Below are 16,117 nucleotides of genomic sequence, written 5' to 3' on the forward strand. Positions count from 1 at the left end.
AAGGACAAATATTGTATGAGACCTCTATTGTAAAAACCCATGAAAAAGTTCACACACAAAATGTAACAATCTTTGTTGGTTACCAGGGATGGTAGGGGTTGGGCGGAAATACTAAATAGGCAATAGATAAGTGGTATCTTGGGTGAAGGGTGAGACAGTACACAATACAGGGCAAACTAGCACAACTGGTAAAAGGAAAGGTCATGGAAGCCCCATAGACACATCCAAACTCCCTGAGGGACTGAATTGCTGAGCGGAGGGCTGTGGGGACCATGGTCTTGGGGAACATCTAGCTCAATTGGCATGACACAGCTTACGAAGACAATGCTCTACATTCTACCTTGGTGAGTAGTGTCTGGGGTCTTAAAAGTTTGTAAGCGGCCATCTAAGATTCTCCACTGGTCTCATCCGTTCGGGAGTAAGGGAGAATGAAGAGAACAGGAAACAAGGAAAAGATTAGTCCAAAAGACTAGTTGTCCACAGCTACCAAGGCCTCCACTGGACTGAGTCCAGTACAGCTAGATGGTGCCCAGCTACTACCACTGACTGCTCTGACTAGAATCACAACAGAGGGTTCTGGACAGAGCTGGAGAAGGATGTAGAGCATAATTCTAACTCACAAAAAAAAGACCAGACTAACTGGCCTAAAGGAGACTGGAGAAACCTCGAGAGTATGGCCCCCAGACACCCTTTTAGCTCAGTGGTGAAGTTACCTCTGAGATTCACTGTTCGGCCTGGGAGTGGACAGCCCCATAAAACCAAATGAGATTGACGAGGTACAGGAGTCCAGTGACAAGGGCCAGAAGGCAGAAGGGGACAAGGAAGCTGGTAATAGGGAACCCAAGGTTGAGTAAGGATACTGTTGATGTGTTGTGAGATTGTTAACCATTGTCATAGGGCAACATTTCTAGTAACTGTTAAACGAGAAACTATTTTGTTCTGTAAGGCTTCATCTTAAGTGAGAATAACAGCACAATTGGAAGAGCATAGTCAATGTCACTGAACTGTGCATGTAGAAATTTTTGAAATGGTGTATCTTTGCCTATGTGTATTTTCACCAAAAAAAAAGGTTGAGAAGTTAAAGGGTTGATATGTTGTGGGGTTGTTAACCAATGTCATAAAACAACACGTGTACTACTCTTTCATGAGAAACTATTTGTTCTGTAAGCCTTCACTTGAAGTATAATTAAAAAAAAATTAAAACCATTTGCTCTTTAAAAAACACCATTTAGAATGTGAAAATACAAGTCGTGGACTGTGAAAAAATATTTGCCAATCATATATTCAGAAAGGAATTCTTTTATGAATTTTTAAAGAACCCTAACAACTTAAAAATCAGAAGACAAGTAATTCTTTTTTTTTTTTAAAGTGGGCAATTGATTTGAAAAGACACTTTACAAAAGAAGATATGTAATTAATAAACACATGAAAAGATGGTCTACATCATCAGTCAATAAGAAAATGCATATTTAAGCCATAATTAGATACTATTAAATACCCTCTAAAATGGCAAGAGTAAAAAAGTTTAACAATACTAAGTGTTGATGAGGATGTGGAGAAATTAGAACCCTAATATACTTCTGATGGGTATGAAAAATGGTTCAGCTATTTTGGAAAACCGTTTGGAAGTTTCTTAAAAACTTAAAACATAAAATTAACATACAAGCCTGCGGTTTCACACTGAGTATCTACCCAAAAGACATTAAAATATATATCAACCCAAAGACTTGAACACAAATATTCATAGCAACCTTAAACATAATAGTTAAAAGCTAGAAACAATCCAAATGTCCAACTGGTGAATAGTTTTTTTTTAAATGTGGTAGACCCATATAATGAAATGTTGTTGATGTGGGTCGTCAAGTTGATTCCAACTCATAGTGACCCTGAATGACCCTATATTAGTAGAACTGCCCCATAGGGTTTGCAAGGCTGTAATCTTTATGAGAGCAGATCTCCTGCTCTTTTCTCCTGAGGAGTGGCTGGTGGGTTTGAACCATTAACCTTTTGGTTAGCAGCCAAGGGCTTAACCATTGTACCAACAGGGCTCCTTATATAATGGAATATTATTCAGTAATTAAAAAATAAACTGCTGTTACATGCAACGTCATAGATGAAACTTGTTATGGATTGAATTGTGTCCTCCAAAAATATGTATTTTAAATCCTAACCCCTATACCTGTGATTATAGTCCCATTTGGAAATGGGTTTTCATTGTTATGTTAATGAATAGTGTTAGTGTAGGTTGTGTGTCTTAAGTCAATCTCTTTTGAGACATCGAAGAGCAGATTAAGCCAGCAAGCAAGCACCAAAGCAGAGAAAGATACGGGCCACATGATCACCAAGGAACCTAGGAATAGAAGCTGAAAAGACATCAGAACCTTCCTCGAGAGCAGACAGTGAGAACCTTCCCCTAGAGCTGGTGCCCTGAATTTGGACTTCTCACCTCCTAAACTGTGAGGAAATAAACTTATGTTTGGTAAAGCCACCCACTTGTGATATTTATGTTATAGTAGTACTAGATAACTAAGACAAACCTGTAAAATATGCTAAATGAAAGAAACCAGAAATAAATGACTACATATTGTGTGCTTCAATTTTTATGACAAGCTTAAGAGAAGACAAACTTACAGACCCAAAGCAGAGCAGTGGTTGGCTGGGACTCGAGATAGGAGTGGAGACTGACTGAAAATGTGCAGGAGGAAACTTTTTGGAGTGATGAAACTATCCTAAGATTGAATTGTGATGATGGTTGCCTAGCTCTGTAAATTTACTGAAACACATTGATCTGTATGTACACTTACAATGAGTATATTTTATGGTATGCAAATTATACCTCAATAAAGCTGTTTTAAAAAGACATCACTGAAAAAGCAGAAAATCAAATCACAGATTGAGAGGAGATGTTTGTAATTTGTATAACCAAAGAAAGATTAGAATCCACAACATATATACATAGTTATAGTTATATATGTATATACATATTTATATATGAACTTTTACAAATCAACTGTAAATACAAAATATAATTTTGAAAAAGGGGAAGGGGCAAAAAATATGAAGTAATTCATAAAGAAAACCTGAACAGTCAATAATAAACATCTAGAAGACAATCAACCTCATTAGTAATTAAGAAAATTAAAACCACAATGAAGTATCATGTGATACAAGAAAATACGAAGTTTTGACAAGATTGTGGATCAATAAGAATTCTTATACACTGCTGGGGAGATTAAGGAGTCCCTGGGTGGTGCAAACAGTTATGTGCTTGACTACCAGCTGAAATGTTGGTGATCTGAACCCTCCCAGAGGCTCCTCAGAAGATAGGTCTGACGATCTGCTTCAGAAACATCACAGCCTTGAAAATCCTAGGGAGCACAGTTATACTCTGCAGACATGGGGTCACCATGAGTAGGAATCGACTCGACAACAACAAGCTGGGGAGAGTATAAATAAGTATAGCCACTGTGGAGAACACTTTGGTAATATCTTGCCATGGTAAAGATGCACACTCTTCATGACCCACCTTTTCCTCTTCTACATACACACGTACACACACACATGCATGCACACACATGCACACACATACACATAAAATTCTCACACATATCCACAAGAAAAGTCATACAAGAATGTTCATTGCTCATCATTTTTGAATGTTCATAGTTCATAGTATTTGGAATTAGAGATGTAGATTAAACATTGTCTAAGTCATTTATTCTCTGAGTGGCCCCAGGCAAAAGTTCTTTAAATCCCTTTCAGCTTTAATTTTTTTATTATTAAATGAGGATAACCATATGTGTCCACCAGCAATACTGTCTGAACTGAAAGAGAAAAATGTTTATGAAGAATGTGGCACAATATCTGGCATGCACTAAACCTTCAGTGGGCAATACTCCTCTTCTCTCTGTTTACTAAATGAATGTTCACACCCTTAATTGACTGGAAGGAATTCTTTGATTGTAACCCAGGCAGAAGCCTACAATGAGGGTAAGTAGATCTTTTCAAAATATTTAAACTCTATTTTCTCTCTTCTGAATCTTTCTAAGAGACCCACTAGGCTATACACACCCCCAAAGAGCTTAGAACCAGAAGTAAAAAGTGTGTTATGAAAAGAAGGGAGCAGAGGAACTGAAAAAGTCATAAGCTTAGGAAGTTATTTATTTCAACCTTCCCTCCACCTGGATCTCAGTAGAAATTAAATATAATTGTTTGGTTAAAAGTACCATCAATGTTATAACTAAATAGGCCTCAGCAGTTTGAAGGCACAAAAGTGCTTATACATGTTCAATGGGACACACTGATTCCTGGTCCTTAAGAACTTATAAGAATATCTTAGTTTATCTTGCTAGAAAAGAAGGCTAATTATGTTATGGAGGTCAAAGTAATTATTTTGGCCCTTTCTTATTTCATTCTACAGGGGAGCTCATGGCCAAGGATATTAAAATATGGTCCTACTTAAGGGTGTGATGGAACATCCCCCTATTACAAATGAATGTAAGGTTAGAAGTCAGGTTTGTCAGTATGAGCTCCAATTGAAAAGAATTGTCTAAATGCATATTCCTGACCCAGATCAGAATCAGGAGCCACTCAAAACCAGCAGGAACTTTGGGTAGAGTAGAATACACTGTACTGGAAGGGGAGAGTCACAATCTCTAATTCTGACTTGGTCATTAACTTGCTGTACAAAGTGAGAAAGCCCCGTCAGAATTCTAAAGGTCATCATAGTCTCAACAATCTGCAAGCTCTAAGATCTGGGATTCTGAGCTTCATCGTCTACTTCTCAAACCCTGTTTGCAGACATTATAATCCAGTGGGTGAAGACCTCCCGAGAAGAGAGAGGTCTGTACAGGGCATAGGAGAGAGAACTAGGCAGAAACAAGGTAGAGGAGAAAGGAAGTGGAAGAAAGGAACAAATAAAAAGCCTACACTTAAATGAGGTGGATGCATGGCATCGAAATAACGCCTTTGCAAGTTCATGGCGGTATAAGGTAGGGTACTACAATATAATCTTAACTCCAGAACTAACTAGCTCTGTCATTTTGGCTCACTCAGTTTCCTTCTTTTAGTCTCCATTTTCTTCTGTAAAACAAGAGGTTTGAGCTAGATGGTTTATAGGCAAAATAATTTGAAGAATCTAAGTTTAAGGGCAAATAGTGTGTAATGTATATACAAGCCTTAAGGGAGATGGGAGGATCCACGGCCTGATTACGATTGGGCAGGGTTTCCATCTTAGAGGCTCTCCATTCTCCAGTGAGTGCGCCCCTCCTTGTCAGACTTCTCAGACTGCCCTGGCGTCACCAAAGTGCTGTTGGGAATTGCTCTGCACAGCCCTGTTCCTAAATCATCTCCCGGGAGATTGGGGGGATGGAGGAGGGTGCCAGTTTAAAGCAGGTTTGATATGATCCAGGACCTGATAGGGTTTCAGCTGCCTGCTTTCTGGCAATTTTGAACAGAAATTAAAGAGATTCTTGCAGAGGTTAAATGGCTCAAATCCTAGGGAGGGGACGCTGTAGCTCAGAAAGAAACACAAAGACGAGATTCATCTTCTTCAAGAATTATAAATAGAACAGTCAGATTAGATTCGGCGGAGGAATGGGGGCACCACGGAGGAGCCAAGTCCTCTCCGAATAAAGATGCAAGGCTCCAAAGACTTCCAAAGACCCGAAACAAACAACAGTCTTTCGAAAGAGAAAAAAGAAAAAATGGGAAAGAAGAGAATTTCAAGAAATGGGTTTTTTCTTTTAATCCACAACTTGTTTCAGTGAAGAAGGTAAAATCATCCATCCCTGAAAGAGAGGTTAAAGCTAAATTATCACCCAATAAGGAGTCATTCACTGTGAAAGGAATGAAAATAGTTTATTGCTCTACGGAAAATGCAAGCTGCTTCCAAACTTTAGGTTAAAAACTTGGCAAAGGGAGTCTGGCCTCCCTGTGCGTCTGTCCTGGAGATGTTTATCCAGCGGATGGAGATATTGAGATGGGCCTGGTTTTCAGGTTTGTTTCTTGTTCCGCATAAGGTTTTCATCAGATACAGTCTGAAAACTGGAGAGGCCCTGATTTAACTGCAGCAGGCCCTTCTTAAACCAGAACTCTGCTTGGTCAGAACAAAAAGATGGTACAGAGACCAACCTCAAAGCAACACTGGGATCTGGTGGAAAGCACACTGGTTTTTGACTCTGAGGACCTGCTTTCCACTTCTGCTTCCAGCCATATGGTCTTGGGCAAATCATTCTACTTCTCTGAGCTGCAGATCCCCATTTGCTATTCAGTGAGTCTGGTTTCCACCTACACCTCAGGGTTGTTTTAAGGAAGTTATATAAATTACAAGTTTTGTAGCAATGTCAAGAATTGTTATCAGTGGTCTAGGCAAAAACAGCTCCCTTCAAGGGGACTGTAAGTGCTTTCTGCAAAACCACAGCTAACAGAGGCTGCTCAGTCATAGTATACATTTCCCGTTTTCCACACGATGTCACCTAAATACTCCCAGTCGTTCCTCTTCTAAAAGGAAGCTCACAGAGGTGGTAAAACACAGGGATTAAGAGCATGAGTTTTGGATTAAGACTGGCTAGGATTTGGATCCCTACTGCTCCATTCATTAGCTGTATAATATTGGAAACTTTTTGTAAGCTATCCGTATCTCAGTTTACTTCACCGTAAAATGGAAATAATATTGGCCTCACAGCTTTTCTCTGAGGGTTAGAATAAATGAGACAAGGTGTGAAAACCACATAACACGTGCTCAATAAATAACAGCTATTATTTTTAATAATTGCCCACTACTATGATTCCCTATTTCACTGTCTCTGGATTAAATTGGCAAGAAAACCATGACTCACTCATATACGTCTAACTAAAATTTAAGTCTTTGTTTGTTTCATTTTGTTAAAATACATATTTTTTCTTATTATAAAAGCAATACATGGATATACTTCAACTTCTAGGAAGAAAGAGTAGGCATACTTTTCCCTATTCCTCTCACTAAGTATAACTCAAAATCCTGGATTTTCTTTTTGCCTCATATGTCGCAGACGTGGAGCTGAAGAAGCCAGCAACCCAGAAATGTCAACAGGCAGAGACTAAAAAAAGCCTCAACAAAAGCTTGTTCTCTCTAGCCAAAGGACTAGGAAAGGGGCGGCCTAGCAAGATAGGAAACTTTTAGACAATAATTGCTCTACTCCAGCCAAAACTCACAGAAAACAGTGTGATCCCATCTCCACCCATACAAGCAAAGGCCAAGTGGGGAGCCTAGACTTCTACCCTCACCAGGCTTTAGTGAGGCACCCCAACATCCCGCCAGATAGTGTCAGTGAAGGCCAAGTAGGAAACCACTACTTTCATCCCCCCAAGTAATAACAACCCTCCACTCTTTAGTGCTGGTTGATCACATGAGGTGTCTGAACTTCCAGCCCTACCCAGCAGTATCAAAGCACCTTACCGGGGTGGTGTCAGAGGGAGACAAATGGAGAGTCAGAACTTTCACCACAGCCCAGCTGTAACAAGGACACCCCTATACTACGGTCTCAGTATTGGCCATGAGGGGTGAAGTAATGAGTCTCCCTGCCCCTTTCAACCAGAGAGGTAACAGTGGATTCCTGGTAGGGAGCCAGAAGTCCCATCTCCACCCAGCAATAACAAAGAGCCCTCCACCTTGAGAGGCTCAGTGTAGAACCTGGAAATCTACCCCTACCTAGCAGTATCAAGAGAGGGTCCTCCCTTCCCTTGCTGGAGTGGTGTCAGAGGAAGCCAGCTAAAACAGAAGGTTTAAATAAGATCCAGAATCTTTTAACATAATACAAAAATGTCCAGGTTTCAACTGAAAATCACTCATCATAATAACAAAAAAAATCCCAAAATGAATGAAAAGAAAAAAGGAAAAATCAATAGACATCAATGTTAACACCAAGATGACAGAGACATTAGAATCTTATGACAAAGATTTTAAAGCAGCCATGATAAAAATGCTTCAATGAGAAATTATGAACATTCTAAGGCAATGAAAAAATAGAATACCTCAGTAAAAAAAAAAAAGTCTTGGCAAAGAAATAAAAGGTATGAATTTCCAAATGGAAATTTTAAAATTGAAAAATAAAATAACTGAAATAAAAAGCTCTGTGGGTGGACTCAACAGCACAATGGAGAGGACAGAAGAAAGAATCAATGAACTAGAAAATAAACACATTGCCATCAAGTCAATTCCTACTCATAGCAACCCTATAGGACAAAGAAGAACTATCCCATAGGGTTTCCAGGGAGTGGCTGTTGAATTCAAACTGCCAACCTTTTGGTTAGCAGCCAAGCTGTTATACACTGCACCACCAAGGCTACCAAACAGAAGATAGTACAACAGAATTACTCAATCTGAACAACAGAATAAAAATAGACTGAAAAGAAATATGAACAGAGCCTCAGGGACTTGTAGGACAATAGCAATAGATCTCACTTTTGTATATCAGCATCCCAGGAAGAAAGGTGGGACTGAAAAAATACTCAAAGAAATAATGATGAAAATTTTCCCAAATTTGGCAAGAAACATAAATGCATAGATTCAAGAAGCTGAGTGAACCCCAAAAGGAATTAACCCAAATAAATCCACATCAAGTCACATTATAGTAAAACTTCTGAAAATTGAAGGCAAATAAAAAATCTTGAAAGAAGCAAGAGAAAAATGACATCTTAACAATAGAGAAAAAAATTATTTGAATGACAGCAGATTTCTCATCAGAAACCATGGAAGCCAGAAGGAACTGGCACAACATTTTTCAAGTGCTGAAAGAAAACAATTGTCAACTCACCATCTTATAATCAGTGAAAATATCCTTTAGGAATTAAGATGAAATCCAGATATTTTAAAATGAAGCAAAACTAAAAGAATTTGTTTTCAGCATACATAGAGTGTGTTCTCAAACCACAATAGACTCAAACTAAAAATCAATAAGACAAAGATAACAGGGAAATCGTCAAACACTTGGAAACAAAACAACACACTTGTAATTAAAAAAAAAAAAAAAAACCATGGGTCAAAGAGGAAGTCTCAAAGGAAATAAAAAAATACATTAAACTGAAAGAAAATTAAAATAAAACATATCAAAATATGTGTGACACAACTAAAGCTGTGCTGAGCGAGAAATTTATAGCACTAAATGCATGCATTAGAACGAGGAAACACTGTAAATCAATATTCTAAGCTCTTACCTCAAGGACATGTAAAAATAATAGCAAAATAAACTTAATGCATGCAGAAAGAAGGAATTAAAAACAAGAGCAGAAATTGATGAAATTAAAACAGAAAAACAATAGAGGAAATCCATGAAACAAAGAGTTGTTTCTTTTAAAAGATACATAAAATGGATATGCCATTAGCAAAACTAATGAGAGAGAGAAAAGACACAAATGACCAATATTATGAATGAAAAAAGAATATGACTATTTTACCTGAAGACATCAAAAGAATAAGGGAATGCAATGAACAACTCTACACACTTAAATTCAACAACTTAGATGAAATGGACAATTTTTTAAAAAACACAAACTACCACAACTTACCCAATATGAAATAAATAATTTGAATTACCCTAAAACAATTAAGGAAATTGAATTTGTAATTTATAAACTTTACAGGCCCAGTTTCACTCGATGATCCAGTCAAATATTTAAAGAAGAATTAAAGCCAATTCTACAAAATCTCTTCCATAAAATAGAAGAAGAGATAGCATAGTTACCTAGCACTGCCATAACAAAAACACAAGTGGTGGCTTTAAAGAAGAGAAATTTATTTTCTCACAGTTCTTAGGCTAAAAGTCCAAGTCAGAGCCTCGATGTGTCAGTTCCTTCTGTAGGCCTCTCTCCTAGTTTCTGGTGTCTGTTGGAAATCCTTAGTGTTCTTTTGCTTGTAGGTGGGCCTTCACATGGCACCTGGCTTCCCTCTTTGTGTGACTGTGTGTCTGTTCTGCTCTTTTTATAAGACACCACTTAGAATTGATTAAGTTTAGGACCCATCCTACTCTGGCATGACCTCCTTAACATAGCAAAAGAAAGCCCCCATTTCCAAACAGGTTTATATTTACAGATACAGAGGCTAGGATTTCAAAACATATTTTGGAGAGACACAATTCAATCCATAACAGGAAGTAGCACCTCCTATTTCATTTTATGAAGCAGTGTTACTCTGATACCAAAGATAAAAAAAAGGAAAGAAAGAAGAAAGAAGGGAGGGAGGGAAGGAAAGAAGAGAGAAAGGGAGGAAAGCAGGAAAGAAGGGAGAAAAGGAGGAAGGGAGGAAGGAAGGAAAACTATGGTCCAATATCTCTCATGAACATGGATGCAAAAATCCTCAAGAAAATATTAGCACATAGAATTCAACAATATATAAAAAGAATTCTACATCATGACCAAGTGGGATTTATTCCAGAGATGCAAAAATGGTTCAATGTTCAAATATCAATCAGTGTAATCCATCCTACCAATGGGTTGTTGTTGTTAGGTGCTGACTGTCCAGTCGATTTTTTAACTCATAGTGACCCGCTCTGACAGAATAGAACTGCCCCATGGGGTTTTTTAGGCTGTAATCTTTACAAGAGCAGAGCCCTGGTGGCGCAGTGGTTAAGAACTCAGCTACTAACCAAAAGGTTGGCAGTTTGAATCCACCAGCTGTTCCTTGGAAACCCTATGGGTCACTTCTATTCTGCCCTTAAGGGCGACTATGAGTTAGAATTGCCGGGTCTTTTCTCCCATGGAGCCACTGGGTGGGCTCAAACCACCAATCTTTTGGTTAGCAGCTGAGCTCTTAAGAATTGTGCCACCAGGGTTCTTTAATGTGCTAAAGGAGAAAAATCACATAACCATATAAATTGATACAGAAAAAACATTTGATAGAATTCAACACCTATTGATGATAAAAACTCTCAAAGAAATAGGAATAGAAGGGAACTTCCTAAACTTTATAAAGAGCATTATACCAACAGCTAACATTAAACTTAATAATGAAAGACTGATTGCTTTCCCCCTAAGATCAGAAACAAGGCAAGGATATCTGATCTCTACTCTTATTCAACATAGTGCTGGAAGTTCTAGACAGTGCAATAAGGCAAGAAAAGCACAATTATTGGAAAGGAAGATATAGAACTGTCTCTATTTGCACATGACTAGATTTTTTGTGTATAAAATCCCAGGGAATTTACAAAACAAAAAAAACCTCTAAAACTATTGAATTCAGGTCACAGAATACAAGATAAACATACATAAATCAACTGTATTTCTATATACTGTCAATAAATAAACATTTGGATCCTGAAATTAAAAATTCAATATGATTTACAATCACTAAAAAAATAAAATACTTAGCTGTAAATATAACAAGACATGTATAGGACTTGTAAGCTGAGAAATACAAAACACTGATGAAAGAAAGCAAAAAAATCTAAATAAATGGAGTGACATGGTGTTCATGCATTGGAGGACTCAACAGAATAAACATGTCAGTTCTCCCCATACTTATAAATAGGTTTAATGCAATTACTATCAAATGCTAGAAATTATTTGTAGCTACAAATGAGATTATTCTAAAATTTATAAGAAAGGCAAAAAACCTAGAACAGCTAAAATAATTTTGAAAAAAGAATAAAATGAGAGGAAACAGTCTACTCAACTTCAAAACTTATCATATTGCTGAAGTAATTAAGACTGTATTATTGGCAGAGGGATAAACACATAGATTAATAAAATAGAACAGAGAACCCAGAAATAGACCTACACAAATATGTCCAACTGTTTTTGACAAAGATGCAAAATCAATTCAATGGAAAAAAGACAGTCTTTTCAACAAATGGTTAACGAGCAATTGGATATTTATAGGCAAAGTAGTTAATAGTATGTTGAGAAAAAGAAATGATAAAAATTAAAAAGGAAAAGATTAAAATATTGGTCTGATAAATGTCAGTTCAAAGTTAAGTATCTTAAACAGAGCCCACTGATCTCATCATATCTGTTATGTGTAGCTTGAAGAACATTCTGATTCAGGAACACAACTACAGTGAAGATTTGACAGTAATTCCTTCAGGAATTCCCATGGTATTCTTACTGGGTATCTTTTGTATGTGACTGTTTGCTTCTCTCTCAGTGCTTTTAGGATTCTCTTTTTATCTTTACTTTTTGAGAGCCTAACTACGACGTGTTTTGGGGTAGATATCTTTGGATTTGTCTTACTTGGGATTCTTTGAGCTTTTTGGATTTGCATATTCATGTCCTTCTTTATATTGGGGAAATTTTCTGTCATTACTTCTTCAAATATTCTTTCTGTTCCTTTCTCTCTCTCATCTCCTACAGGAATTCCTACAATGTATATATTAGCTCTCTTGTTGTTGTCCCATAATTCCGTTAAACTGTGCTCAGCCTTCTTGAGCCTCCATTCTTGTTGCTCTTCAACTGCTGTAATTTTAACTATCTTATCCTCTACTTAAAAAAAACAGACCCATTACTGTTGAGTCAATTCTGACTCATAGCAACCCTACAGGGCAGAGTAGAACCATAAGATTTCCAAGGAGCAGCTGGTGGATTTGAACTGCCAACCTCTTTGTTGGCAGTAGAGCTCTTAACTACTGTGCCACCCTGGTAAGTTGGTAAGTCCTTCTAACGTGTTTCTCATTTCAGTTATTTTCCTTTTCAGTTGCAACATCACTTCTTTTAGATCCTCATTTTGTTCTTGCATTGTTTTCCTTATTTCTTTTAGCTCCTTGTCTATGTTTTCCCTTAGGTCTTTAATTATATTTAATGTTGTTATACTACATTCTTCCATTTTTTTTCATTATTTGGTCATCCTTAGGTGCTCTTTCACTCCCTTTGTCATGTTCATTTGGATGGGTATTGTTTCTCTGTTCTTTGTGTGTCTTGTGATATTTTTTTTGCTGGGGCGTTGGAATTTTCAAGAGTGTTAACTTTCTCAGTTTTCTCCAGTAGTTGGTGTTATAAATACAAGCTGTTAAACATAATATTCATGGTAAACACTAAGAAAATATCTTTTAAAAAATACACGAAAGGAAATGACAAGAGAAAAAAATTGCTCACAACGATAAGCCAATGAACACAAAATCAAGCAGAAAAAAAGGACAAAGACAAAGAAGGCTTAACACACACACAAAAATAAAAAATGGCAGAAGTAAGTCACTTTTTATCAGTTATTACACTGAATGTAAATGGACTAAATGCTCAAATCAAAAGGCAGAGAGCGGTAAAATGGATTTTAAAAAATGATCCAATTATATTCTGCTTACAAAAGACACACCTTAAACCCAAGGACACAAATAGTTGAAAGTGAAAAGAAGGAAAAAAAATATTCCACACAAGCAATAACCAAAATAGAGTTGGGGTGGCAATGTTAATATCAGACAAAGTAAACATTAAGACAAAATCCATTGGAAGAGATAAAGACGGACATTATATAGTGATAAAGGGTCAATTAATCAAGAAGACTTAACAAACATAAATAAATACACACCAAACATCAAGGCATCTAAATATGTAAAGCAAACACTGATAGAATTGAAGAGACAGATAGTACTACAATAATAGCTAAAGACTTCAATACATGAGTTTCAATATTGGACAGAAAATCTAGAAAGAAGATCACCAAGGCAACAGAGGACCTGAATGACACTAGAAACCAACTGGACTTAGCAGGTGTATATGGAACACTACACCCCAAAACAGCACAATATAACTCTACTCCGGTGCACAAGGATCATTCTCCAGCATAGACCACGTTTTAGGTCACAAAGCAAGTCCTGATAAATTTAAATAGATTGAACTCGTACAAAGTATTTTCTCTGATAACCACAGAAAGAAGCTCGAAATCAATAACCAAAAAAAAAAAAAAAACCTGGAAAATACACAAATATATGGAAATTAAACAACACACTATTAAACTACCAATTGGTCAAGGAAGAAATCACAAATTTCTCAGAGTCAAATAAAAATAAAACACAACATACCAAAACTTATGGGATGCAGCAAAGGCAGTACTCAGAGGGAAACATACCAAAAAAATGCCTACATGAAAAAAGAACAAAAATCTCAAATTAACAGCCTAACTTGACAGCTCCAGGAACTAGAAAGAGAAGAACAAACTAAGCTTAAACCTACCAGAAGAAAGGAAATAACAAAGATCAGTGCAGAAATAAATAAAATCAGAAACAGAAAAACAATAGAGAGAATCAATAAAACCAGAAGTTGGTTCTTTGAAAAGATCAATCCAAGTGACAAACCTTTAGCTAGATTGACAAAGGAAAAAAGAGAAGAGATGCAAATAACCAAAATAAGAAAGGAAAGAGGGGACATTACAACTGACCCAATAGAAATAAAGAGAATTGTAACAGAATATTATGATCAACTGTACAGCAACAAAATGGAAAATCTAGATGAAATGGACAAATTCTTAGAAGCACATGACCTACAAAAACTGACTGAAAAGGAAATAGAAAGTCTCAACAGACCCATAACAAGTGAAGAAATCAAATCAGTGATCAAAAATCTCCCAACAAAAAACAATGTCCTGGACAACATGGCTTCACTGGGGAATTCTACCAAACATTTAGAGAAGAATTAACATTAATACCTTTTAAACTCTTCCAAAAGATAGAGAATTAAGAAATACCCTCAAATTCATTCTACGAAGCAAACATAACCCTGATACCAAAACCAGACAAACACACTACAAGAAAAGAAAACTACAGGTCAATATCTCTTCTGAATATAGATGCAAAAATCCTCCACAAAATACCAGCAAACAGAATCCAACAGCTTATTGAAATAGTCATACACCACGACCAAGTGGGATTTATTCCAGGAATGCAGGGATGGCTCAACATCAGAAAATCAATCAATGTATACACCACATCAATAGAACAAAGGAAAAGAACATCATCATCTCTATGAATGCAGAAAAAGCATTTGATAAAATCCAACACCTTTCTTGATGAAAACTCTGAAGACTGGAATAGACGGGAAATTCCTCAATATGATACAGGGCATATATGAAAAGCCAACAGCCAACAATATACTTAATGGAGAAAGACTGAGAGATTTCTCCTTGCATTGGGAATAATACAAGGATTCTGTTCTCACCACTTTTATTCAATATTGTATTAGAAGTCCTAGCCAGAGCAATAAGACAAGAAAAAGAAATAAAAGGTATCCATATTGGAAAAGAAGAAGTAAAATTATCTCTATTTGCAGATGATATGATCCTATATATAGAAAATCCCAAAGATTCCACAAGAAAACTTCTAGAGCTAATTGAAGAATTTAGCAAAGTTGCAGGATACAAGGTCAACAAACAAAAAATCAGTCGGGTTTCCTTACACTAGCAATGAGAAATCTAAAGGGAAATTAGGAAAACAATTCCATTTACAATAGCATCTAAGAGAATAATATACCTAGGAATAATTCTGACCAAGGATGTGAGGGACATATGCAATGAAAACTACAAAACACTGCTGAAAGAGATTAAAGAAGATTTACATACGTGGGAAGAGGTTCCATGTTCATGGATAAGAAGACTTTATATTGTTAAGATGTCAGTACCACCCAAACCAATCTATAGGTTCAATGCAATCCCAATCAAAATTCCAACAGCCTTCTTTACAGACTTAGAAAAACCAATTCTCAACTTTATATGGAATGGCAAGAGGCCCCAAATAGCTAAAACAATGTTGAAAGAGAAGAACAAAGTAAAAGGACTAGCATTTCCAGATTTTAAAACATACTATATAGCCACAGTGATAAAAACAGCCTGGTACTGGTATAACAATAGATACATAGAGCAATAGAATAAAATTGAGAGTCCAGGAAAAAACCCACACGTCTATGGTCAACTGATTTTTGACATGGGTGCTAAGTCCATTTGATGTGGAAAGAAGAGTCTCTTCAATAAATGGTGCTGGGAAAATTGGATTTACACATGAGGAAAAATGGAACAGGATCCATACCTCACACCATACACAAAACCAAATTCAAAATGCAGTAAGGACCAAAATGCTCAAACTAAAACCATAAAATTCTTAGAAGAAAAAGCAGGGGCAAGACTGTCAGGCTAGCTTTTAACAATGGACTATCTAATATAATA

The sequence above is a fragment of the Trichechus manatus genome, unplaced genomic scaffold, assembly GCF_000243295.1.
Source record: "Trichechus manatus latirostris isolate Lorelei unplaced genomic scaffold, TriManLat1.0 scaffold00227, whole genome shotgun sequence".
NCBI lineage: Eukaryota > Metazoa > Chordata > Mammalia > Sirenia > Trichechidae > Trichechus > Trichechus manatus.